This window comes from Bufo bufo, chromosome 6 (genome assembly GCF_905171765.1).
Source record: "Bufo bufo chromosome 6, aBufBuf1.1, whole genome shotgun sequence".
NCBI lineage: Eukaryota > Metazoa > Chordata > Amphibia > Anura > Bufonidae > Bufo > Bufo bufo.
The window spans coordinates 216832830-216860102 of record NC_053394.1 but is presented as its reverse complement, the minus strand read 5'-3'; the positions used below and the strand labels follow the sequence as shown (position 1 = coordinate 216860102).

The following is a 27273-nucleotide window of genomic DNA, read 5'->3' as shown; positions in this document are numbered from 1 at the left end:
GTGAGGTCAGTTAGGCACATTTACACGCCCGTCAGTCAGAGGATTAGACTGATCACTTCCATCAACCAGATCCCTTTATACTGCACAGAGACATTTTATAACATATGAGAAAATATTTTTGCAATCGAGCGTCACCTGAAATGCCTGCGCCGTTAATACACGAGGTCACAGTTACTGCTTATGGGAAGTAGATTATGAAAGCTGCATAATTGTGTCCTGTGCACATTGGGAAGGAGTGACAGTGCAGGAAATGTAGGGAGCATTGAGCAGAGCTTCCTGGAGATGTTTCTGACAGCGCACGTTACAGATAGAGGAGGGTGTATTGAACAGGACCTGGAGCCTGTTCACCCAGGGAGTGTCTGCTATAAAAATAGCTCCAGCAGCTGCCAGATCCGCTGCAGTCCCACCCATACAATCCTAGTAAACACTTCAGGACTGCCTGCCTAGTAACCAGCACTACACTACATGCCCTGCCTGAATCCAGAGACACTGGCTGAGCATATCACTGCTAGCAATTATCTGCCGGTGTAAAGATGCCGCGATCACCTGATGAACGAGCCAAACGCCAAATCATTGTTTGCCAGCAGCACATCGTTCTGTCTAAAAGTCCCTTTAGACGGGACAACTCAGCAGGCGACTGTCAGAAAGGAACTGTTTCTTCCCAGCAAGCGCCTGCTCGTCAGTGGAATGCAATAGCATTAGTGATCACTCGTCCTCATACTGTATTTTTATGTAATGTCCATTGCTTTGTCATCTTTATGTTATCAGTAAACTATTTTTATAACTATCTGCAAGGGTTTTATGTTACTCCGGGGTGTATGAACTGCAGGGGGTGTATAAAATACACAGAATAAGTGGGCTATATAGGAAAAAAAGGCAACAGCTTAGGAACAGTATTAGAAGGGAAGGGAGATGGAGATTGATACAGTGGGATGCGAAAGTTTGGGCAACCTTGTTAATCGTCATGATTTTCCTGTATAAATCGTTGGTTGTTACGATAAAAAATGTCAGTTAAGTATATCATATAGGAGACACACACAGTGATATTTGAGAAGTGAAATGAAGTTTATTGGATTTTCAGAAAGCGTGCTATAATTGTTTAAACAAAATTAGGCAGGTGCATAAATTTGGGCACTGTTGTCATTTTATTGATTCCAAAACCTTTAGAACTAATTATTGGAACTCAAATTGGCTTGGTAAGCTCAGTGACCCCTGACCTACATACGCAGGTGAATCCAATTATGAGAAAGAGTATTTAAGGGGGTCAATTGTAAGTTTCCCTCCTCTTTTAATTTTCTCTGAAGAGTAGCAACATGGGGGTCTCAAAACAACTCTCAAATGACCTGAAGACAAAGATTGTTCATCATCATGGTTTAGGGGAAGGATACAGAAAGCTGTCTCAGAGATTTGTCTGTTTCCACAGTTAGGAACATATTGAGGAAATGGAAGACCACAGGCTCAGTTCAAGTTATGGCTCGAAGTGGCAGACCAAGAAAAATCTCGGATAGACAGAAGCGACGAATGGTGAGAACAGTCAGAGTCAACCCACAGACCAGCACCAAAGACCTACAACATCATCTTGCTGCAGATGGAGTCACTGTGCATCGTTCAACCATTCGGCGCACTTTACACAAGGAGATGCTGTATGCGAGAGTGATGCAGAGGAAGCCTTTTCTGCTTGAGGTGGGCTAAAGCACATTTGGACAAGCCAGCTTCATTTTGGAATAAGGTGCTGTGGACTGATGAAACTAAAATTGAGTTATTTGGCCATAACAAGGGGCGTTATGCATGGAGGAAAAAGAACACAGCATTCCAAGAAAAACACCTGCTACCTACAGTAAAATATGGTGGTGGTTCCATCATGCTGTGGGGCTGTGTGGCCAGTGCAGGGACTGGGAATCTTGTCAAAGTTGAGGGACGCATGGATTCCACTCAGTATCAGCAGATTCTGGAGACCAATGTCCAGGAATCAGTGACAAAGCTGAAGCTGCGCCGGGGCTGGATCTTTCAACAAGACAACGACCCTAAACACTGCTCAAAATCCACTAAGGCATTTATGCAGAGGAACAAGTACAACGTTCTGGAATGGCCATCTCAGTCCCCAGACCTGAATATAATTGCAAATCTGTGGTGTGACTTAAAGAGAGCTGTCCATGCTCGGAAGCCATCAAACCTGAATGAACTAAAGATGTTTTGTAAAGAGGAATGGTCCAAAATACCTTCAACCAGAATCCAGACTCTCATTGGAACCTACAGGAAGCGTTTAAAGGCTGTAATTTCTGCAAAAGGAGGATCTACTAAATATTGATTTCATTTCTTTTTTGTGGTGCCCAAATTTATGCACCTGCCTAATTTTGTTAAAACAATTATAGCACACTTTCTGTAAATCCAATAAACTTCATTTCACTTCTCAAATATCACTGTGTGTGTCTCCTATATGATATATTTAACTGACATTTTTTTATCGTAACAACCAACGATTTATACAGGAAAATCATGACGATTAACAAGGTTGCCCAAACTTTCGCATCCCACTGTATAAATCTCCAATTCCCAATAAGCAAAACCCCCCTTTATCACCAGATCATCACTAACAAGCAATTTTAGGAACGCTCGTTAGCGATGATCTGACTCAGTAAAGGTTCCACCGAATACCTGATGAAGGAGCAAAGCGCTTGTTCATTGGGAAACTGCATCTTTTATATAGTCACAAAAATTATAGTTTGCCAGGGGCAGTTCAAGCCGTCTAATCACACTTTGCTGCCGGCAAATAATGGTTCTGTATGGGGATGAACGATGGCATTAGTGATCACTCCTCCCCATACTGAGGAGGAGAGCGCTGCATGCAATTGAAGCACTCTTTTACTCACAAGCAGGCAATAGTCGGGAAGTAACGCTTTTCTCCCGACAATCGTCAGTCTCATCTGCCAGTGTACTACAGCCATAAAGCTTTGTTCACATTAGCATCATGGCCAATGATGGATCCTACAGACTTACAATATGTCTGTCGGGTTTCAGTCTATTTTTAAGAAAAGAATAGTACAGCACTACACCTTCTTAAGGTGGCAATAGACTTTAGATTAATATTGGCTGAAGCAAATTAATTTGGCAGGACTAGCAGACCATATAAAGTGTGTAGGAGTCAGATGATGGGAGGAACAGTTGGGTGTGCTGAATTTCAACATATCCAGTCCTTAGTTCTCGAAGGAGATAAGACACCCATCAGAGCTACTTGGCATCTGCTTCCTCTCCTCTCTCTATTGATATCACATTCACACTTTGCCAAGTGTGCATATGTATGGGGGGAGGGGGGGGGGAGTAAAGTTGTTGCCCAAATGAGCACTTGAGTCCTAACTGTAGCCTAATCAATGAAAGTCAAAACAGCGCAGAAGAAAGAAAGGGAGAAGATTGGCAAAGGAAAAGATCTTCCTTGTGACATGCAGGAAAGAATTAGACAAATCAACTTCATCAGCATGATTGTGCATTTACATGACCGTATCTGTTTTAAGGTCTAATTGCGGATCCGCAAAATATGGATGTTGTCTGTGTGCCTTCCGCATCCCTATATCCGTTCCACAAAGGATAGAACACGTCCTACTCTGCCACACAGTCAGAATGCAGACCAGTCCCGACTTTCCCACTACAGCTTTGCACTGTAACTTTGGATCTAATAAATGTGATTTCTACGTGGCTGGTGAGTGCTGTGGCTATTTCTCTTTGTGTGGATCTGTATACTTTGACTTCTGGTACCACTACAGCTTATTAACTGCCCGGATGGCCTCCCGTCTGGTGCCGACCACATTCTTGAGATAGAATGTGCCATAAAATACTTTAATTCACTTCTTCATTAAAACTGGCATAAATTGTGATGTTTTGGCCACACTCGGCCTTTATTAAGCCAAAATTGCGTAGTGTACAGCCATATTTATTTTACTCACTTGTATAGTGCTGACATATTCTGCAGCGCTTTACAGACGTTACCATCAAGCTGTCCCAATGAGGGTCATAATCTAAGTTCCCTATCAGTATGTCTCTGGAGTGTGAGAGGAAACCCATACAAACATGGGGAGAACATAAAAACTCCATGCAGACGATCAGATTCAAATAAGGACCCCAACTCTGCAAGGCACTAGTGCTAACCACTGAGCCACCATGCTGCCCATATGAGACAACTGGTTATACACTGCTCAAAAAAATAAAGGGAACATACAAATAACACATCCTAGATCTGAATTAATAAAATATTCTTCTGAAATACTTTGTTCTTTACATAGTTGAATGTGCTGACAACAAAATCACACAAAAAAATAAATAAATGGAAATCAAATTTTTTTAACCCATGGGAGGTCTGGATTTGGAGTCACCCTCAAAATTAAAGTGGAAAAACACACTACAGGATGATCTAACTTTGATGTAATGTCCTTAAAACAAGTCAAAATGAGGCTCAGTAGTGTGTGTGGCCTCCACGTGCCTGTATGACCTCCCTACAACGCCTGTGCATGCTCCTGATGAGGTGGCGGACGGTCTCCTGAGGAATCTCCTCCCAGACCTGGACTAAAGCATCTGCCAACTCCTGGACAGTCTGTGGTGCAACTTGACGTTGGTGGATAGAGCGAGACATGATGTCCCAGATGTGATCAATTGGATTCAGGTCTGGGGAACGGGCGGGCCAGTCCATAGCATCAATGCCTTCGTCTTGCAGGAACTGCTGACACACTCCAGCCACATGAGATCTAGCATTGTCTTGCATTAGGAGGAACCCAGGGACAACCGCACCAGCATATGGTCTCACAAGGGGTCTGAGGATCTCATCTCGGTACCTAATGGCAGTCAGGCTACCTCTGGCGAGCACATGGAGGGCTGTGCGGCCCTCCAAAGAAATGCCACCCCACACCATTACTGACCCAATGCCAAACCGGTCATGCTGGAGGATGTTGCAGGCAGCAGAACGTTCTCCACGGTGTCTCCAGACTCAGTCACGTCTGTCACATGTGCTCAGTGTGAACCTGCTTTCATCTGTGAAGAGCACAGGGCGCCAGTGGCAAATTTGCCAATCTTGGTGTTTTCTGGCAAATGCCAAACGTCCTGCACGGTGTTGGGCTGTAAGCACAACCCCCACCTGTGGACGTCGGGCCCTCATATCACCCTCATGGAGTCTGTTTCTGACCGTTTGAGCAGACACATGCACATTTGTGGCCTGCTGGAGGTCATTTTGCAGGGCTCTGGCAGTGCTCCTCCTGTTCCTCCTTGCACAAAGGCGGAGGTAGCGGTCCTGCCGCTGGGTTGTTGCCCTCCTACGGCCTCCTCCACGTCTCCTGATGTACTGGCCTGTCTCCTGGTAGCGCCTCCATGCTCTGGACACTACGCTGACAGACACAGCAAACCTTCTTGCCACATGCTACCACTAGAGTGAAAGCACCGCCAGCATTTAAAAGTGACCAAAACATCAGCCAGGAAGAATAGGAACTGAGAAGTGGTCAGGTCACCACCCGCAGAACCACTCCTTTATTGGGGGTGTCTTGCTAATTGCCTATAATTTCCACCTGTTGTCTATCCCATTTGCACAACAGCATGTGAAATTGATTGTCACTCAGTGTTGCTTCCTAAGTGGACAGTTTGATTTCACAGAAGTGTGATTGACTTGGAGTTACATTGTGTTGTTTAAGTGTTCCCTTTATTTTTTTGAGCAGTGTATAATTTGAAGCACAAACAAATCATCTTTCATACTTAAAGCTCCGTCCCCCAGTATTTTCGCTGACTTGGTAACACTGCCACTTTTTCTCCTGCGCATTCCTTCTCCCAGGCTGTAGCGTTGTCCAATCGCAGCACAGAGCTCACAGCCTGGGAGTTTTTTTTCTCCCAAACTGTGAGCTCTGTGCTGCGATTGGACAGCGCTACAGCCTGGGAGAAGGAATGAACAGGGAGAAACAGGGCAGACTCCTCCCAGTGTTACCAAGTCAGCGAAAATACCGGGGGACATAGCGGGAGAATGGCGCGGCGCCCCGGCATAGTAAGTGCAGTGAGATCCCGGGGCGCGGCTCTACACAGCCTGATACTTATCTTACAATGTTTGGACCGATAAAAGGTCCTTTTTAAAAGGGTCACCTTGCACATGATTATCTATGATGTATATGTGACCCTGGAAACTGTTTTTTGCATTGATGCTTGTACGGGGATGAGAGAAAGTTGAAGCACAGAATACAGGAGGTGGTGCAGGAGAACAGTACTGAATATTTGCCATTACAAACTGTAAAAGCCTATGCAGCACATTTTAACATGACTGTATTTTCCAACACGTACTGTTGATTTGAGTTGGCTCCATCAATAAACTAATGTCTAAGGTGCCATCAGAACTTTGACCAAAAGCTAATGATAGGGAAAAATAGGATGGACAGGTTCAACTTTTACTTAAAGGGAGTCAGTCAGCACATTTACCCCTTTTTAACAGTTCCCATAGCGATGTAGCCACAACACAGATGATTAAAATGGTACCTTTATATGCTTTTGTGGACTTGTAAAACTGCCAAAAACTAACTTTGATGCATATGTAAATGAGGGCTCACAAGTGCCCAGGGGTGGCGTCCACCGCGTTGGTGCCCAGCAGGCAGCTCTGCCTCTTCGGCTCTTATCCCCGCCCAGCCTCTTCCTCTGCCCGCCCATCTATTTTCTCTCCCCCTCAGCGAGATCCGGCGCCTGCGCGCTGACTTCCTTGGCCAGGGCATGCGCACTGCGATGCCCATTGCTGGCACAGCATAGCAGTAACTTGTGCGCATGCGCCGGCTAACGGCGCGAAAACTGCAGAAAGGAGGCGGTCCATCGGCGCAGGAGAAGAGGAGGAAAGCTGAGCGAGCAGCTGTCACTGCAGACACAGAGAGCCAAGAGAGGTAAATTTATCTGTTTTATTCGTTAGCCGGCGCATGCGCATAAGCTACGGCAATGCCGTGCCAGCAATGGGCATCGCAGTGCACATGCCCCGGCCGAGGAAGTCAGCGCGCAGGCGCGGGATCTCGCTGAGGGGGAGAGAAAACAGATGGGCGGGCAGAGGAAGAGGCTGGGCGGGGATAAGAACCGAAGAGGCAGAGGTGCCTGGGCACCAACGTGGTGGACGCCGGCCCTGGGCACTTGTGAGCCCTCATTTACATATGCATCAAAGTTAGTTTTTGGCAGTTTTACAAGTCCACAAAAGCATATAAAGGTACCATTTTAATCATCTGTGTTGCGGCTACATCGCTCTGGGAACTGTTAAAAAGGGGTAAATTTGCTGACAGACTCCCTTTAAAGGGTTTCTGTCACCAGAATTAACCCTCTAAAATTTGCTGACATTAGCGATGTGCTAATGTCAGCAGAATCTAACTCTGCTATTATGTTCATTGATGCCACCCTTACTGCACAATTCTTACTTTTATAATAGGGCTGCACGATATGGTAATTTTGTGCGATTGCGATTAGGGCCCTAAAAATTGGGATAACGATATGCAATGCAATATTTTAAGGGAATTGTGCTAGAGGTCTATTTGCTGTGGATGGCACTGTTATGGAGGGGATCTGTGGATGGCACTTTTATGGGGGGGATCTGTAGATGGCACTGTTATGGGGGGGGATCTGTGGATGCTACTGTTATGGGGGGGATCTGTGGATGGCACTGTTATGGGGGGGGATCTGTGGATGGCACTGTTATGGGGGGATCTGTGGATGGCACTGTAATGGGGGGGGTCTGTGGATGGCACTGTAATGGGGGGGGGATCTGTGGATGGCACTGTAATGGGGGGGGGATCTGTGGATGGCACTGTTATGGGGGGGGGGATCTGTGGATGGCACTGTTATGGGGGGGATCTGTGGATGGCACTGTTATGGGGGGGATCTGTGAATGGCACTGTTATGGGGGGATCTGTGAATGGCACTGTTATGGGGGGATCTGTGAATGGCACTGTTATGGGGGGGATCTGTGGATGGCACTGTTATGGGGGGGGATCTGTGGATGGAACTGTTATGGGGGGGGATCTGTGGATGGCACTGTTATGGGGGGATCTGTGGATGGCACTGTTATGGGGGATCTGTGGATGACACTGCTATGGGGGCATCTGTGGATGACACTGCTATGGGGGCATCTGTGGATGACACTGCTATGGGGGCATCTGTGGATGACACTGCTATGGGGGGGGGGGGGGATCTTTGGATGACACATATATAGCATCTTATGCTATGTGCCATCCACAGATCCCCCCCATAACAGTGTCCCTGCAGTGTGAATGCCCCCAATACAGGGCATCTGGATTAAGAATGACAGCGGGGACCGGTGCAGTCTCTGTATTCTAATGCACCGGCCCCGCTCACTGTTGTATAATCTTATCTAACCTGTAGGCATTGTTATAATAATCATGTGTAATCCGGCTGTATTACTTACAACTAAATTCCGTAGCAGAGAGGAGGGAGGTGGCAGGCCGGGAGGGCGACGCGTCACTCACTAAGTCACGCGCCCGAGCCGCCTGCTCCATTCATAAAGTGGGCAGCGCAGGTGCATGACCTCCTGGCCTACCTCCTCCCTCCTCTCTGCTACGGAATTTAGCTGTAAGTAATACAGCCGGATTACACATGATTATTATAACAATGCCTACAGGTTAGATAAGATTATACAACAGTGAGCGGGGCCGGTGCATTAGAATACAGGGACTGCACCGGTCCCCGCTGTCATTCTTAATCCAGATGCCGGCCGATGCATTAGAATGCAGGGAATGCACCACTGTCATTTCTAATCCAGATGCCGGCCCCTAGCCCCTCCTCCCTCTGTTGATACACCCGCCGACCGCACTGTGCGGCAGCTGTGTATCATTGCAAGCAATCGCAGCATTTTTGGGTCGTCCAAATCGCCATATCACAATCGTCGATTATCGCGATACGATTGCTTTGCGATATATCGTGCAGGCCTATTTTGCAATATGCAAATTTGCCTCTAGGAGCAGGGGCATTGCTCCTGTTCCTAGATGCTCCGTTCTCCTACCTCATTCCACACCCTGCAGTCCTTGATTGACAGGCTAGCGTTCGTCTTCTCCTGCCGGCACTGTGTGCTGGGTAAATCTCGCGCCTGCGCCGTGCCATTTACCCAGGTTCAAAGTCATTAAAAAACTTCTAGCAGCAGGTGCTGATATCATGCAGATGTTCTGCAATAAGGCGATGATGTAGAGAGGAGCTACATGGCACCTCCCCCCTCTCCTCCTACCTCGCTATGGTTAACTGCGGCGTCCGCATGGATTGGGGCCCCTCTGGATGATGGTGGTGCCGCCGTGCTGCTCTTTAAAGTTGGTGCTGCCTGGACCTAGGAGGCTGCGGGCTCCCACTGGCTTTCTTCGTGCCCTCCACTTACTATAGACAGGATCGGAAGGCTGGCGGTCTGATTCCTTTGTCTATATCTACCTCCTCCTGCCTCAATGCTTCTCCTGCCTCCCGGTTTCATGAATAAGTTATCTCCTGCCTCCACTTCACTCCTGAAAACATCAGAAGGTTTGGCTGTCTGAGCCTGTTGTTTTTATCGGTTTTCATCTCCCTCAATGCCACCTCCTGGCTCTATGAAAAAGTCATCTTCCACCTCTATGAATAAGTTACCCATTTTATGAGTTTTGAATGTGCCTCCCTAATCCCTTGGCCGGTTATCAGAGATTATATATATATATATATATATATATATGTGTGAATAAGTGTCTACAGCCTGTCCTGTCTGTGATATTCCTGATTCTGATATCAAATAAACATTGGGACTGATTTGGATGAACTGTTGCAGAATTTTCTTGACCTGCTTGGAAACTATTGGAACAGTTTATATTGAGTAGGGGTGGGCGGTATAGGCGATATAGGCGATATGCGATATAAATTTGGGCCACGATATGGATTTTCGCCATATCGCCTATATCGCCGGACCGCAATATGATCGCGCTCTCTGCGCGCACCATTTTCTCCTGATGAGCCGGCCGGCACAGTGGAGGGAGAAGGAGGGAGTCCCTCCCTCCCCACTGTGTGCGGCTGCCGCTGAACACCAATGAGGACAGAGTAGGAGGAGGAGGGGAGGGACTGTGGCCACTGCACCACCAATGAATGTGCCGGCCATATCCCATATGTAAAGTCCTATTCACTCTAATAGAGCTCTATTAGGGTGAATATGACAAGGGTTCTAGCCCTTAAGGAGGCTAATAGTTATTAAATAAAAAGTAAAAAAGTTTAAACCCCCCCCAATATAGAAAACAATATATCGCAATATATATCGCATATCACACATGCTTAAAATTATATCGCAATATAGATTTTAGGCCATATCGCCCACCCCTAATATTGAGGATATTTTTTTGTCTTTCTGGTTTTTCTCTTGAGGTTTATTTTGCTGTTTTTTCTTTTTCTTCCCCCTCCCTTGCTCCTCAACTTCATTTGGAGTATTGGAATATAACTGAACCGGAGGAATTAAATGGAGATTTAATACAGAACATCTCAACGCAGCTCAGGGTAATTCAGACAGATGTGGTCCTGATAAGGGATGATGTTACAAAGATCCAGGACAGAGTTACAACTATAGAAAAAACTGTGGGGGCTTTGGAGAATGAAGCTAAAATATCCAAATCTGAAATTTCCACATTTAGAATGGAGATTAATACTCTTAAAAAGAAGGTGGTGGATCTGGAGGACAGGTCGAGGAGATGTAATTTGAGAATTTAGGGTCTACCTGAAGGCTTTGAAGAAAAAAAAATGTTGTCAAAATGATACAGACCCTAATTCAGGAAAAGTTTGGAAAGGAACATTTCTCCCCTCTGTTTCTGGTGGAAAGGGCACACCGGGTGCCAGGGGGTAAACCTATCCCTGGGAGACAGCCACAGACACTCTTGGTGAAGATATTGACGTCCCGAGATAGGGATATGGTTTTGAGAAGGGCAAGGGAGTGTCCTCCTATTGTGTATAATGGGAGTAAATTGCTTTTATTTCTGGATTTCTCTAAAGAGATCCAGGAAAAGAGACGCAGTTTTATGGCGGCAAAAAAACGTTTACAGGGAAATGACATTAGATATTCATTCGTTTATCCAGCTAAATTGAGAATAGAGCTTACTCCTGCATAAGTAAATCTGGAAACTCCATGTCTAGGAGAGACGTGGCCTTGATAAGTAAAAACCATCTCAGATTTATTAAATCAATGAAATACGAGGCCAGGTTGCTATCGGACCATGTACCCCTATCTCTTCAAATAACCAGGTGGGGCAACGATTATAAAGTAAGACCTCTATTTAGATTGAACCCACATTAGCTGTCTATAATGGATAGGGATACTCATGAATTGGTCAAACAGGAGATGAGTCATTTTTGGGATAGTAATGAGAACACAGCTAGAGTCCAACTGATATGGGACACATTTAATGCCTTTACGAGGGGAATTTTTGTTACTAGTATTTCAAATCTAAAAAAGGCCTATGTCGAATTTCTCTTGGAAAAGGCCCAGCAGAGACTCTTTTTTTAAGGGACAAAAATATTTATCTGAAGCAGGGAGACCAGGGAAACTCTTGGCAAGGGTGATCTCTAATCAAGAACCAAAAAAAGAGATAGTTAGTATTCGGTCTTCTGAGGGTGTAATTATTGAAGAACAAGATGGTATAAAAGGGAATCTTTTTGAAGTATTTTGCCGAATTATATAACTCAGATAAGGCTATATCAGATGAAGAGATGAATTCATATTTGGACTCTGTTTCTTTTCCCAATTCTTACTGATACTCAGAGAGAGTTTCTAGACCAGGATCTCTCTCTAGAGCAGGGCTGGCCAACCTGCGGCTCTCCAGCTGTTGTAAAACTACAATTCCTACCATGCCCTGCTGTAGGCTGATAGTTGTAGGCATGGTGAGAGTTGTAGTTTTGCAACAGCTGGAGAACCGCAGGTTGGCCAGCCCTGGTCTAGAGGAATTAGAGGCTTCACTGAAGGTATGTTCCAGGGATTTTTCCTCCGGGTCAGATGGACTCCCATATGAATTCTATCATAAATATGGGGAGATTATCCTCCCTCGTTTACTTAGGGTTGTTTTAGGATCATTTGAGGAGGATAGCCTTCCAGAGTCAATGACAGATACTGTAATAACACAAATATTGGAAAAGGGCAAGGACCCATCAGATATGGGTCATATAGGCCTATTTCCTTATTGAATACAGATATGAAGCTTCTCTCAAGAATTCTGGCTACAAGGCAGGTTATTACATCAATTATACACCCAGACCAAAATGGGTTTATTCCTAATAAAGGAACTTACTATAATTTGCATCATTTGTTTGCCAACATACAGTCCTCCAGGGGGGTCTCTTGCTCCATTCTGTCTTTAGACGCCTCTAAGGCGTTTGACATGGTGGAGTGGAGATTGCTTTGGAAGGTTTTGGGAAAGATGGGATTTGGTAATAGATTTATAGATATGATTAACCCCTTAAGGACTCAGCTCTATTTCACCTTAAGGACTTGGCCATTTTTTGCAAATCTGACCAGTTTCACTTTAAGTGCTGATAACTTTAAAACGCTTTGCCTTATCCAGGCCATTCTGAGATAGTTTTTTCGTCACATATGGTACTTCATGACACTGGTAAAATGAAGTAAAAAAAATTCATTTTTATTTATAAAAAAATACCAACTTTACCAAAAATTTGTAAAAGATTAGCAAATTTCCAAGTTTCAATTTCTCTACTTCTATAATACATCTTGAAATTTTTCAGAAATTTTCAAAAACCCAATTTTTAGGGACCAGATCAGGTCTGAAGTCACTTTGCGAGGCTTACATAATAGAAACCACCCAAAAATGACCCCATTCTATAAACTACACCCCTCAAGGTATTCAAAACTGATTTTACAAACGTTGTTAACCCTTTAGGTGTTCCACAAGAATTAATGGAAAATAGAGATACAATTTCAAAATTTCACTTTATTGGCAGATTTTCCATTTTAATAATTTTTTTCCAGTTACAAAGCAAGGGTTAACAGCCAAACCAAACTCAATATTTATGGCCCTGATTCTGTAGTTTACAGAAACACCCCATATGTGGTCATAAACCGCGGTACAGGCACACGGCAGGGCGCAGAAGGAAAGGAATGCCATACGGTTTTTGGAAGGCAGGTTTTGCTGGACTGTTTTTTTTGACACCATGTCCCATTTGAAGCCCCCCTGATGCACCCCTAGAGTAGAAACTCCATGAATGTGACCCCATTGTTGGTACTAGTTTAGGGTACATATGATTTTTGGTTGCTCCATATTACACTTTTTGTGAGGCAAGGTAACAAGAAATAGCTGTTTTGGCACAGTTTTTATTTTTTGTTATTTACAACATTCATCTGACAGGTTAGATCATAGTGATATTTGTATAGACCAGGTTGTCACGGATGCGGCGATACCTAATATGTATTTTTTTTATTTTATTTATGTAAGTTTTACACAATGATTTCATTTTTGAAGCAAAAAAAAAAAAATCATGTTTTAGTGTTTCCATATTCTGAGAGCCATAGTTTTTTCAGTCGATTGTCTCAGGTAGGGGCTCATTTTTTGCGGGATGAGGTGACGGTTAGATTGGTACTATTTTGGTGGGCAAACGCCTTTTTGATCGCTTGCTGTTGTACTTTTTGTGATGTAAGGTGACAAAAAAATTGTTTATTTAGCACACTTTTTATTTTTTACGGTGTTCATCTGAGGGGTTAGGTCGTGTGATATATTTATAGAGCCGGTCGATACGGACGCGGCGATACCCAATATGTCTACTTTTTTCCCTATCTTTTACCAATTTTTTTTTACTTTATTTGGGGAAAATGACGTTTTATCTTTATTTTTACTTGAAACTTTTAATTTTTTTTGGGGGGGGGACTTTTTTTTCAACTTTTTTTTGTCCCACTTTGGGACTTCAACTTTTGGGGGTCTAATCCCTTTCACTATGCATTCCATTGGAATGCATTGGCTGTATGAGTAATACTGTGAGTATTACTCATACAGCTTCCGGCCTGTGAGATCCAGAGGGCTGGATCTCACAGGCTCGTCACCAGAAGGCAGCGCAGATGCCTAAGGAAGGCATCGCGCTGCCTTCCATGCCATCGGGTCCCCCCTACAGCCGCATGGGGACCCGATGGCACCTCCGATCACCGCCGCCGCATAAGGTAAAAGCCGCAAACCGCAGGTCTGAATTGACAGGATGCCCGCTGAATGATTTCAGCAGACATCCTGTTCCGATCACCGCCCGCAGCGCCGCAATCTAGTTTTAAACTTAGTTCGTACCGGTACGCCCTGAGTCCTTAAGGACTCGGCAAACATGGCGTACCGGTACGTCCTAAGTCCTTAAGGGGTTAAGCTATTGTATAAAGTCACCTATTGCAAGATTGAATATCAATGGGAGCTTGACAGAGAGCTTCTCTTTCAGTAGAGGTAACTGTCAGGTATGTCCACTCTCTACTTTACTATTTGATATCTATTTTGAGCCCCTTGCTGCTAGAATTAGGCAGGATTCTGGGGTTGAGGAGTTTGGGGTACTAGGAATAGAGGACCGCATTTCTCTCTATGCGGATGATGTGCTGTTTTTTATAAATCATACTAATACCTCACTTCCCAAACTTATTCAAATAGTGAATGCCTTTGGTGTAGTCTCGGGCTTTGATATTAACTGGTCAAAGACAATGCTTATGCCTGTGGATAAGTCTGAATACTCTATTGAAGGGCCCTTGAGTTTACTTAGGATTTCTGATTCATTTGAATATTTGGGCATGATTGTATCCCTAAACTGGAAGATTTTTTTGCATCTAAATCTGATTCCATTGATAAGCAAGTTGAGGTCCAAAGTGACGGTATGGTTTTGACTTCCTTTATCTAGAGCTGACAGAATATCCCTGGTTAAGATGGTGATATTACCCCAACTTCAATTCCCCATTGTGGATTGAGGATACATTCTTCAAGTTAATTGAGAGAATTATTAATGATCTGGTGTGGGGAAGAAAGCGGGTGAGCTTCAACTGGAATATCTTTATAAGCCGTTGGAACGGGGAGGGTTGGACCTTCCCTATTTTAAGGGCTATTTTATAGCTTCACAGCTATGGCTTTATAATCATTGGGAGGAAAGTCCACTTTGTAGGAAACTGTTGAGTAGATCTACATATGATAATATCTTTACATTATTAGAGTCAGGGTTACTATCCGGAGTTCAACTGGATTATAAGTAGGGCTGCACGATATGGGAATTTTGTGCGATTGCGATTAGGGCCCTAAAAATTGTGATAAAGATATGCGATGTGATATTTTAAGGGAATTGTGCTAGAGGTCTATTTGCTGTGGATGGCACTGTTATGGAGGGGATCTGTGGATTGTACTTTTATAGAGGGGATCTGTGGATGACAGTGTTATGGGGGGATATGTGGATGACAGTTTTATGGAGGAGATGTGGATGGCACTGTTATGGGGGATCTCTGGATGGCACTGTTATGGGGGGCATCTGTGGATGACACTGCTATGGGGGGGGGGGGGTCTGTGGATGACACATATATAGCATCTTATGCTATGTGCCATCCACATATCCCCCCATAACAGTGTCCCGGCAGTGTGAATGACCCCCAATAATGGGGGTGGGGGCCGGAATCTGGATTAGGAATGACAGCGGGGACCGGTGCAGTCCCTGTATTCTAATGCACCGGCCCCGCTCACTGTTGTATAATCTTATCTAACCTGTAGGCATTGTTATAATAATCATGTCTAATCTGGCTGTATTACTTACAACTAAATTCCGTAGCAGAGAGGAGGGAGGAGGCAGGCCGGGAGGACGGCCAGGAGGACGGACGGGCAGCGCGTCACTCACTACGTCCTGCGCCGCCTGCTTCATTCATAAAGTGGGCAGCGCAGGTGCATGACGTAGTGAGTGACACGCCACCCGCCCGTCCGCTGTGCAGCGGCCGTGTATCACTGTAAGTAAGCAGCGTTTTTGGGTCGGCCAAATCGCCATATCGCAAACGTCGATTATCGCGATACGATTGCTTTGACGATATATATCGTGCAGGCCTAATTATAAGGAATCTAGAAAGTTATTTACTAAGAGGTGGGGCACTGTTAGAGATAGGTTGGAAATAAGGGAATCTCTCCATTGTACACCCCTGTGGTGTAATTATTATTTACAGGAGTTGGATGATCTAGCTGAAGATAAGTACTGGCAAAAAAACAATATTCTGTATGTTGCACAAGTGGTGGATAATGGAGATATACTTCCTTTTCTGGAGTTGGCACAAAGAGCGCATATAATTGATTTATCGTGGTTTAGATATTTACAGTTACGTTCGCCACTGTGTAGTGTAAAGGGAAAATTTTTGTTACGGCTAGACTCTACATTTTTCAAATTTTATAAATTGTTTCTTGATGCACTATTTAATGATTTACGTTCCCCCGGACAAATGGTTTTTGGATCTGTTTTAAGGATTAAGCCAGGTGACTGGGGGAAAATAATGACTAACTTAAGAGTAGTGTCACACAATTTGAATCATGTTTTGGTTCAATTTAATATTATACATAGACTACATGTCACACCAGTAAGGCTTAAAGGGAACCTGTCACCGGGATTTTGTGTATAGAGCTGAGGACATGGGTTGCTAGATCGCCACTAGCACATCCGCAATACCCAGTCCCCATAGCTCTGTGTGCTTTTATTGTGTAACAAAACGATTTGATACATATGCAAATTAACCTGAGATGAGTCCTGTCCCTGACTCATCTCACATACAGGACTCATCTCAGGTTAATTTGCATATGTATCAAATCGTTTTGTTACACAATAAAAGCACACAGAGCTATGGGGACTGGGTATTGTGGATGTGCTAGTGGCGATCTAGCAACCCATGTCCTCAGCTCTATACACAAAATCCCGGTGACAGGTTCCCTTTAATAAATGTGGGTTGAGAGGTACGTCTAATTGTCCACGATGTGATTTACCTGGGGCTGAATTTTTGCACATGTTTTAACTGAATACTGGGAGGCAATAGATGCTTATTACCCAGAAATTGAAAATAGTAATTCCATTTCGGATTCTGGTTGATTTTTCCCCAATTAATTGTGATAAGTATAAAAGGACTCTTTTGATTAAAATACTCTTTTTGGCAAGGCTTTTAATAACACGAGGTTGGTTTTCACAAAATACTCCTAGTGTGTGTGTATATGGTTGAATCTGGTCAATAAGATTAACCCCATAAGGACCTCTACCGTACATGTACGCCGCTGGTGGACGTGACTTAAGGACCAACGCCATACATGTCCGGCGGGCTGATCGGGCGGGTGCAGGAGCTGCGCCTACCCGATCAGCGGCAGGGGTCCGGCAGTCACTGATAGCCGGACCCCTGCTGTATGCGCCGTCATCGGTGAAAAAGTAGCATCATGGGGAATGATAAACAGATAGGGAATAAAATTATTTATTAAAACAGACTTGCCACAAGAGGTGACAAAAGCATGCATATACTCAATTTTTGGAGCAATGTGTGCCAGAATTCTGGCAGATTATGCTTAGTAAATTTTCCCCAATATCAGCTCACAGGCAAAAGCAAAGTATTATGTAGTCTATTACAGCTCCACAGGGTTGTAACCAAATCCTACTAGAAGATCCCTTCCAACAAAATGACCACACCAGGAACACCAGAATGACAACAGAAGGAAAATGACCAGTAACTAGGCCTCAAGGCTAGGGAAAGGGAAATGGTGACCACCTGAGGAAACCCTAAACCTAGTACTGACTCCTGTCAGTATGAATAGATCCTGAAGGTGGGAATATTCATACACAGGAAACCTAGGCCCTAGTAACCATGAAAAGCCCTAGGATTAGTGACATGGTCTGAGACTACTGGTTACTTCGTTGAACGAACCAGCTTCTCCCTGAGGCCAACGAGCAAATGGGAGCAACAAAATACCAAGAGAAGTACACTTATCTTCAATAAAAAATGGATGAGCAGGAACTCAGATGAGAACCACACACCAGCTCTTCCAACTCCAGGCAGAGAATATCAACCGCATGGTATGAAGTGTGAGTCCAGACTAAATAGAGGAGCAGTAATGACCACAACTGCACCTGAGACAAGAGGTGTGATCATTACCAACAACACTGCAACAAGTGAAAACAGATAGGCTGTCAGATGACCTAACGTGCAGACAGTCTTTCAGATCTTCTAACCTCTGTCACTGGAGGGACCGTGACACCAGCCCTCCTTCTCCAACACTTCAACACTTCCTGCCCTACATACACTAGAATCGGAGGGGGGGGGGGGGGGGGGGGGCATAAGATATGGCTGCAGCTTCACAGAACAATGCACTGCTTTTCTAGTTTATTTTTCATGGTCTGCAATTGTGATATCTGACAAAACAAGACCAACTGACAAAGACACATAAGGAGATTATGTTATGTTTTGTTGGTGGTTCTTTGTGTTTTGATTCTAGCTTTAGTTCCCCTTTAAAGCCTTAAAACAGAGAGATCACAAAACCACAAGCCACTTCCTTCAGGTTTTTAAAGGGGGTCTATAATCTTCACATATAGATCACTCTCTCTGTTTATCCAACTTTGTGGCAATAGTTTAGGCGAGGCAAGACCTTCTCATTAAACATCAGTGTCTGACCTCACAAATGCTCTTTTGTGCTAATTGGAAAAAATTCCCACAGACACACTCCAAAATGTTGTGTAAGGCCGTGCTAGAAGAGTGGAAGCTGTTAAAGCTGCAAAAGGAAGCCACCTTCATATAACTAGAATGGGAAGTCCAACTAGATCATGTAGGTGTGATGGTCAGGTCTCATACTTTTGGCCACATAGTGTACATCTATACCTGACTTCCTGTCCACACATAAGGCGCTGTGTCATTTGGAGAGTCATAGTGTTGATCACATACAGCTGACGATCAGAAGGGAGTGGATAACTCCCAACTACAGCCACCAGTAAGAATAGTCCCTTCACTGCAATTTACATTATGTATCTTTCTAATAAGCTAGAGATTAACATTTTTGTTAGAGTGCTTCTTTATTAAAGTTTGTAGGTTTTCCCCATATTTATAAGGGCTTCCCACAGGTACTATGGCTTCCTCTAACTACAGAAAAAAAAAAAAAAACACTATAAAATTGCCAAGTGTGCTTGAGAAGGCAAGTCAGAGTCACATTAAAGGTACGCCCCTGGTGACATTTTACAGACCCCCAGGGCGAACAAACCATACAGCGGTAATCATACTTACCTGATCCCCACCAGCTTTACAGGTCCAAGGCCATTAGAAGAAGCCATTTTGATTCTGATTATTCTGATCAGAACCATTAACACTGTCTAATCTTCCTATGCCCCAAACACTAGGAGCACAATGGCCCAGATACAGTTGCAAGAAAAAGTATGTGAACCCTTTGGAATGATATGGATTTCTGCACAAATTGGTCATAAAATGTGATCTGATCTTCATCTAAGTCACAACAATAGACAATGACAGTCTGCTTAAACTAATAACACACAAATAATTAAATGTTACCATGTTTTTATTGATCACACCATGTAAACGTTCACAATGCAGGTGGAAAAAGTATGTAAACCCCTAGACTAATGACATCTCCAAGAGCTAATTGGAGTGAGGTGTCAGCCAACTGGAGTCCAATCAATGAGATGAGATTGGAGGTGTTGGTTACAGCTGCCCTGCCCTATAAAAAACACACACCAGTTCTGGGTTTGCTTTTCACAAGAAGCATTGCCTGATGTGAATGATGCCTCGCACAAAAGAGCTCTCAGAATACCTACGATTAAGAATTGTTGACTTGCATAAAGCTGGAAAGGGTTATAAAAGTATCTCCAAAAGCCTTGCTGTTCATTAGTCCACGGTAAAACAAATTGTCTATAAATGGAGAAAGTTCAGCACTGCTGCTACTCTCCCTAGGAGTGGCCATCCTGTAAAGATGACTGCATGAGCACAGCGCAGACTGCTCAATGAGGTGAAGAAGAATCCTAGAGTGTCAGCTAAAGACTTACAAAAGTCTCTGGCATAAGCTAACATCCCTGTTAGCGAATCTACGATGGTGTAGAAACACTAAACAAGAATGCATTTCATGGGAGGATACCACAGAGGAAGCCACTGCTGTCCAAAAAAAACATTGCTGCACGTTTACAGTTTGCACAAGAGCACCTGGATGTTCCACAGCAATACTGGCAAAATATTCTGTGGACAGATGAAACCAAAGTTGAGTTGTTTGGAAGAAACACACAACACTATGTGTGGAGAAAAAGAGGCACAGCACACCAACATCAAAACCTCATCCCAACTGTGAAGTATGCTGGTGGGGACATCATGGTTTGGGGCTGCTTTGCTGCGTCAGGGCCTGGACGGATTGCTATCATTGAAGGAAAAATTAATTTAAGTTTATCAAGACATTTTGCAGGAGAACTTAAGGCCATCTGTCCACCAGCTGAAGCTCAACAGAAGATGGGTGTTGCAACAAGACAACGACCCAAAGCATAGAAGTAAATCAACAACAGAATGGCTTAAACAGAAGAAAATATGCCTTCTGGAGTGGCCCAGACAAAGTCCTGACCTCAACCCGACTGAGATGCTGTGGCATGACCTCAAGAAAGCGATTCACACCAGACATCCCAAGAATATTGCTGAACTGAAATAGTTCTGTAAAGAGGAATGGTCAAGAATTACTCCTGACCGTTGTGCACATCTGATCTGCAAGCACTGGAAACGTTTGGTTGAAGTTATTGCTGCCAAAAGAGGTTCAACCAGTTATTAAATCCAAGGGTTCACATACTTTTTCCACCTGCACTGTGAATGTTTACATGGTGTGTTCAATAAAAACATGGTAACATTTAATTCTTTGTGTGATATTAGTTTAAGCAGACTGTGATTGTCTATTGTTGTGACTTAGATGAAGATCAGATCACATTTTATGACCAATTTGTGCAGAAATCCATATCATTCCAAAGGGTTCACATACTTTTTCCACCTGCACTGTGAATGTTTACATGGTTTGTTCAATAAAAACATGGTAACATTTAATTCTTTGTGTGATATTAGTTTAAGCAGACTGTGATTGTCTATTGTTGTGACTTAGATGAAGATCAGATCACATTTTATGACCAATTTGTGCAGAAATCCATATCATTCCAAAGGGTTCACATACTTTTTCCCCCTGCACTGTGAATGTTTACATGGTTTGTTCAATAAAAACATGGTAACATTTAATTCTTTGTGTGTTATTAGTTTAAGCAGACTGTGATTGTCTATTGTTGTGACTTAGATGAAGATCAGATCACATTTTATGACCAATTTGTGCAGAAAGCCATATCATTCCAAAGGGTTCACATACTTTTTCTTGCAACTGTATACTAATCCTATAGGTGGCATAAGCTTAGACAGGCTGCCTAGACCTGCACCACGTTTATCTCAGGTCAACGCGTCTTGGAAAAAAAAAGTGAACAAACCTTGATCCATTTTGAGTCATTTTTTAAGAGAGATATTTGGCGCAAATACATTAGAAAATCTGGGCCGATGTGTGCTGGGAACTGTTGCACCATATCTTAAAGGGGTTGTTCAGTTTAGGACTTTTTTTTACTGTCAACCTCAGCCTGCTGCACCTGTTGAATAAAGCATACTCACCTGCTCTTCGCTTCTCAATTCCAGCTCCCTTTATATACCGACTATATAGGTCTTACTTTCTACGGTTATTTCAGATCTCTCAGGACTACCTATGGTCCTCATACGTCACCGTTAGATTCTTGCACAATAGAAAAGGATTGTGTAACACATTGTACAATGAGGACATCCTGCAGTATGAAGGCAGCTACATGCCTGTGATAACTGGACCCCACCAACCCCTTCAGCTATGTGCAGTCACCTGGCCAGTACACCACAGGAAAATAGCCATCAGGAACTAGAATAATGCCGCCTCTGTCAGGACCTAGCCCGCCGTTCTATATTTAAGGGATTGCACAAAAAGGTACATAAAAAAAATACCTTTTGGCTGAAGTCCTACTTTCCTCCCGTGAGGTCACAATGCCACCCTTTTAAGCTCCTGGCTCTGGAAACACACCATCTGCATTAGAAGCAAGAAAAAGACGGCGGCACAGTATTAACCTGTGCACTGCCAGCTGCAGCGAAAACAGGCAACGCAAGGAACAACATTTGTAAAACTGCCTGACGGATTGCCTTAGACTACTATAACATGTATGGGCAGTTCCTGTAATTCCTGCCCGAATTTCATCTGAGCGGCAGAACGTAAAAAGGTTGTTTACATCTCTACAGTCTCAAAAGACTTGTTCCTGGCATGAGAGTGATCCTAATGGCGGAGGAGCAGGTGACGTTCTGATCGCTGCATTTATTCCCAGCCCTATTTAGAGTACATTGTACATTTCAGTGATAAACTATGGCTGATGAAGGTTTGCTCAGCTCGGGCTGGGTTCGTATCGGCGTTCTTAATTCCGGCAGTCTCTTCTGATGGGGGAACAGACTGCCAGGATTCACTGTATCTGGCGTACATGTCGGCCCTTGGCCGGACAAAAAGTGCTACATATATGCCGGTAAGTGGCCGGACCGCAGATGGATCTTATTACAGTGAATGGGGATCCGGCTATGCTGGATACAGTGAACTCCGGCAGCCAGAGACAAAACTGCAGATGTGAACCCAGAATCAAAGGGATTATTCTGTCAGGACATTTATCCCATCCTTATCTCCCCCAACATCTGCTATCAGGGAGAGAGGCCCTCCATACACATTAGATGTTCGGCCGTCCAGCATAAAGGAGTGTGCCATGATTAAAAGTTATCCCCTGATGTGTAATGTACACGCAGACAGAGAGGCCAATGCTTTTTTCTATAGTGTGCAAGAACGACCACCGCTGTTGGATTGCATGGTGGTCATAACCATGGAAACTAGTAGTGTATAATGTGATGGAAAATGAATCCAGCCAGGAAAGGAAGCAATATGGACAATCACAATACATTAGTAAGTGCCTTGAATTAAAGGTCATCAATATCAGATCGGCGGGGGTCTGACACCCCCACTGATCAGCTGGTTGAAGAGAAGTGCGCAGCCTTCCCTGCATAGTTTACCTGCTCGCCATCAGCATCACAGCGTTGAGCAGGTGGAATTACAAGATGTCATCCCATTCACTTCTATGGGACGTCTTGTTCCTATACACTTGAATAAGAAGGAGCCGTCTCACAGAAGTGAATGGGACGGCTTCTTGTAATTAACACTGCGGTACGTGTGACTGTACAGACGTGGTTGCTAGTGTAACGATGTCTGTTTGTACCGGGGCTGCAGTGACGACAGCCAACTCGGGGGGGGATGGGGTGGGAGGTCATAGGTTTAGCTTTTACACTATTGGCGAATTTACTGTTATATTTATAAATGGTGCAGGATTTTGTGTTATGTGATAGGGCAGTTTGCTACTGTTGTATAGTAACTATCCTGTGCTGGCTGTTTTTACTATCACAACATGTGTTTTGTATAGAGAAGAAAATGAAAATAAATAAATTGATATTAAAAAAAAACAAAAAAAAAACACTGCGGTGTCAATGGCGAGCAGGTAAACCGTAAATAGAAGGCAGCGCTGGCACGGAGCACAGCCTTTTCTTCAACCAGCTGATCGGCAGGGGTCCGAGGATAGGTCATCAATAAAAATAACTTGGACGACCCCTTTAACTTCCCCTACATGATAAATGCCATCTGCTGAAGTGAGACAACCCCTTTAATGTATGTGGAGTATAAACTGTGTCGCCTGGCTGGTAATGGAAATGTAACATCCTGAGGAAACTGGTAGAACAGAACAAAACACACATTTACCAAGGACAGGGCTCCAGAATTCGCCGTATGTCAAATGTATTGAGCTAGATTTATCATAACTGATGTAAAGGAAGACTGGCTTTGTTGCCCATAGCAACCAAATAGATTCCACCTTTCATTTTCCATAGGAGTTCTGAGACATGAAATGTGGAATTTGATTGGATGCTATGAACAACTAAGGCTACTTTCACACTAGCGTTTTACTGGATCCGGCAGGGTTCAGTAAAAACGATTCCGTTACTGATAACACAACCGTCTGCATCCGTTATGAACGGATCCGGTTGTATTATCTTTAACATTGCCAAGACGGATCCGTCATGAATTCCCTTGAAGGTCAATGGAGGACGGATCCGTCTTCTATTGTCAGAGAAAACTGATCTGTCCCCATTGACTTTCATTGGGGGTCTTGCTCCGCATCCCAGGACGGAAAGCAAACTACAACATGTTGCGGTTTGCTCTCCGGTATGAGAATGCAACCAAACGGAACGGAATGCATTTTGGACCATTCCATTCTGTTCAGTTCAGTTTTTTCCCCATTGACAATTAATGGGGACAAAACTGAAGCGTTTTTTTCCGGTATTGAGCCCCTATGACGGATCTCAAAACCGGAAAACTAAAACGCTAGTGTGAAAGTAGCCTAAGCCAGTTTTCCTTTGCATCAGTTTTGATAAATCTCCCCCATTATGTGTTACACCCATTTATACAAAAGTGTCTAGAAAAGGGGGCATGGATTTCTCAAAGCATAACATGCACTACGTATACTAATGGCGTGCCTCGGCCTCGCGCAGGAGCCAGAGAAAAGCGTCTCGTTTCTTCCAAATGTGCCAAATCTATGGCTGTGAGAAACATCTCCTGACTGCTTCCTTAAAGGCTCCGCAATCTCATGTTCAGGAAAAAGTTCAGCCATGTTGACCCCTCGGTGAACTAGACCTATGTACATTCCATGCGATCACGTCATCCATGCGCGTGGGGCGCCCTGACGTCACTCTGAAGCGCCCCGGGAGCCGCACGGACGGTAAGTATACTGCTCCCCCGCTCCCCATTACACTTTACCATGGCAAACAGGACTTTAGCGTCCTGGCAGCCATGGTAACCATTCAGAAAAAGCTAAACGTCGGATCCGGTAATGCACCGAAACGACGTTTAGCTTAAGGCCGGATCCGAATCAATGCCTTTCAATGGGCATTCATTCCGGATCCGGCCTTGCGGCAAGTGTTCAAGATTTTTGGCCGGAGCAAAAAGCGCAGCATGCTGCTGTATTTTCTCCAGCCAAAAAACGTTCTGTTCCGGAACTGAAGACATCCTGATGCATCCTGAACGGATTTCACTCCATTCAGAATGCATTAGGATAAAACTGATCAGGATTCTTCCAGCATAGAGCCCCGACGACGGAACTCTATGCCGGAAGAAAAGAACGCAAGTGTGAAAGAGCCCTTAGCTGTGTGCAGGAACAGGACCTGTGGTGACGTCACTCCGGTCATCACATGGTTCCGTCACATGATCTTTTACCATGGTGATGGATCATGTGATGACCGGAGTGACGTCACCACAGGTCCTTTTCCTGCACACAGCAAAAAAGAAGACAGAAGAGATGCCGGGCTGCGCGAGCAAGTGGATTAAGGCGAGTTAAATTATTATTATTATTTTTTAACCCCTCCAGCGCTATTGTACTATGCATTCTGTATTCAGAATGCTATTATTTTCCCTTTATAACCATGTTATAAGGGAAAATAATACAATCTACAGAACACCGATCCCAAGCCTGAACTTCTGTGAAGAGGTTTGGGTACCAAACATGCGCGATTTTTCTCACGCGAGTGCAAAACGCATTACAATGTTTTGCACTCGTGTGGAAAAATCGTGCATGTTCCCGCAACGCACCCGCACATTTTCCCGCAACGCCCGTGTGAAAGAGGCCTTAGGGCGTGAGCAATACCTTATGTATATATCCGTATGCACCTCAGGGTGAGGATTCCTCAGCTAATCAAAAGGTCTGGAGAGGAGCCCACGTACACGCCCTGACCACTGCCCGTCATATGCCAGCTTTATGGACCCTGGCCACTGCCTGTCATATGCCAGCTTTATGGACCCTGACCACTGCCCGTCATATGCCAACTTCAAGGACCCTGGCCACTGCCCGTCATATGCCAGCTTTATGGACCCTGGCCATTGTCCATCATATGCCAGCTTTATGGACCCTGGCCACTGCCTGTTATATGCCAGCTTTATGGACCCTGGCCACTGCCCGTCATATGCCAGCTTTATGTACCCTGGCCACTGCCTGTCATATGCCAACTTCAAGGACCACTGCCCATCATATGCCAGCTTTATGGACCCCGGCCACTGCCTGTCATATGCCAGCTTTAGGGACCCTGGCCATTGCCTGTCATATTCCAACTTCAAGGACCCTGGCCACTGCCCGTCATATGCCAGCTTTATGAACCCTGGCCACTGCCCGTCATATGCCAGCTTTATGAACCCTGGCCACTGCCCGTCATATGCCAGCTTTATGTACCCTGGCCACTGCCTGTCATATGCCAACTTCAAGGACCACTGCCCATCATATGCCAGCTTTATGAACCCTGGCCACTTGTCATCTGCCACGGACCTGCAGGTTTTTCTGCCGGGCTCCTGTGACCTCATATGGTAGCGGTGTCTATGGTCTTCCGCGATTTGTAAGGAGCTTGGCTGCTAGAAGAGGGCAGAGCCAGTCCGAGTCCCACAGCCAGGACCTGCCGGTGCCCTGCTGGGGGGCAGCCATAGTGCCAGCGCCCTGTGGATCAGCAGATAGTAAGTCCCGGTCATGGCCACTTACCTACAGACACCGCGCAGCTCCAGTGACCGTCTCCAGCTAGGACTCAGCAGTAGGAAGTCTGTCAGAGGAGGAGACGGTCCCGCCCAGAAGAAGGAGCGCGGACATGACACTGCTGAGGGAGGGCTGCGCCGCCTCCACTGGAAACACTGACTCCGCTCAAGTCGGTTTCGTTCCTGTCCACTTTCTTATTCAGGGCTGAAGCTGCTTTCTTGTTCGTCCAGTTTCTTATTCAAATACACCGTACACGACACATAAAATGTGGCCAAACCCATTAACCCTTTCCTAACCTGGCGAGTTTTTGAGTCTTCTTTTTTTCTCTCCCTGCCTTCTCAGAGCCATAACGTGTTTTTTTTTGTTTACATAAGACTTGTTTTTTGCGGGACAAGTTTAATGGGAGCATATAATATTGCACACGATGTAGAAGGGAGCTGGAAAAAAAGCCAATATACATATAGTTTTTTTTTTATGCTTTACTTCTTTTGTGGAATAAAAACCTTTTCTTAAAGGGCTTCTGTCACCCCACTAAAGTCATTTTAATTTTTTGGGCTATACTGCGATATATCAATATATAATGCTCTTACTCATTTTCGTCCAGTAGTTTAATAAAAAAAACTGACTTTTATAATATGTACATTACCTCTCTACCAGCAAGTAGGGCGG

General features: G+C 44.5%; 1 protein-coding gene across 1 annotated transcript in view; it reads right to left on the bottom strand.

The window, feature by feature from the left end:
- The window catches only part of ANXA11 (annexin A11), a 96959-nt gene extending 70213 nt beyond the window's left edge, over window positions 1-26746 (bottom strand). Inside the window, exon 1 of the mRNA XM_040434932.1 lies at window positions 26614-26746. The gene's annotated coding sequence lies outside the window, so the exon portion shown is untranslated. The remainder of the gene's footprint in view (window positions 1-26613) is intronic.
- Between the last annotated feature and the right edge of the window lie 527 nt (window positions 26747-27273).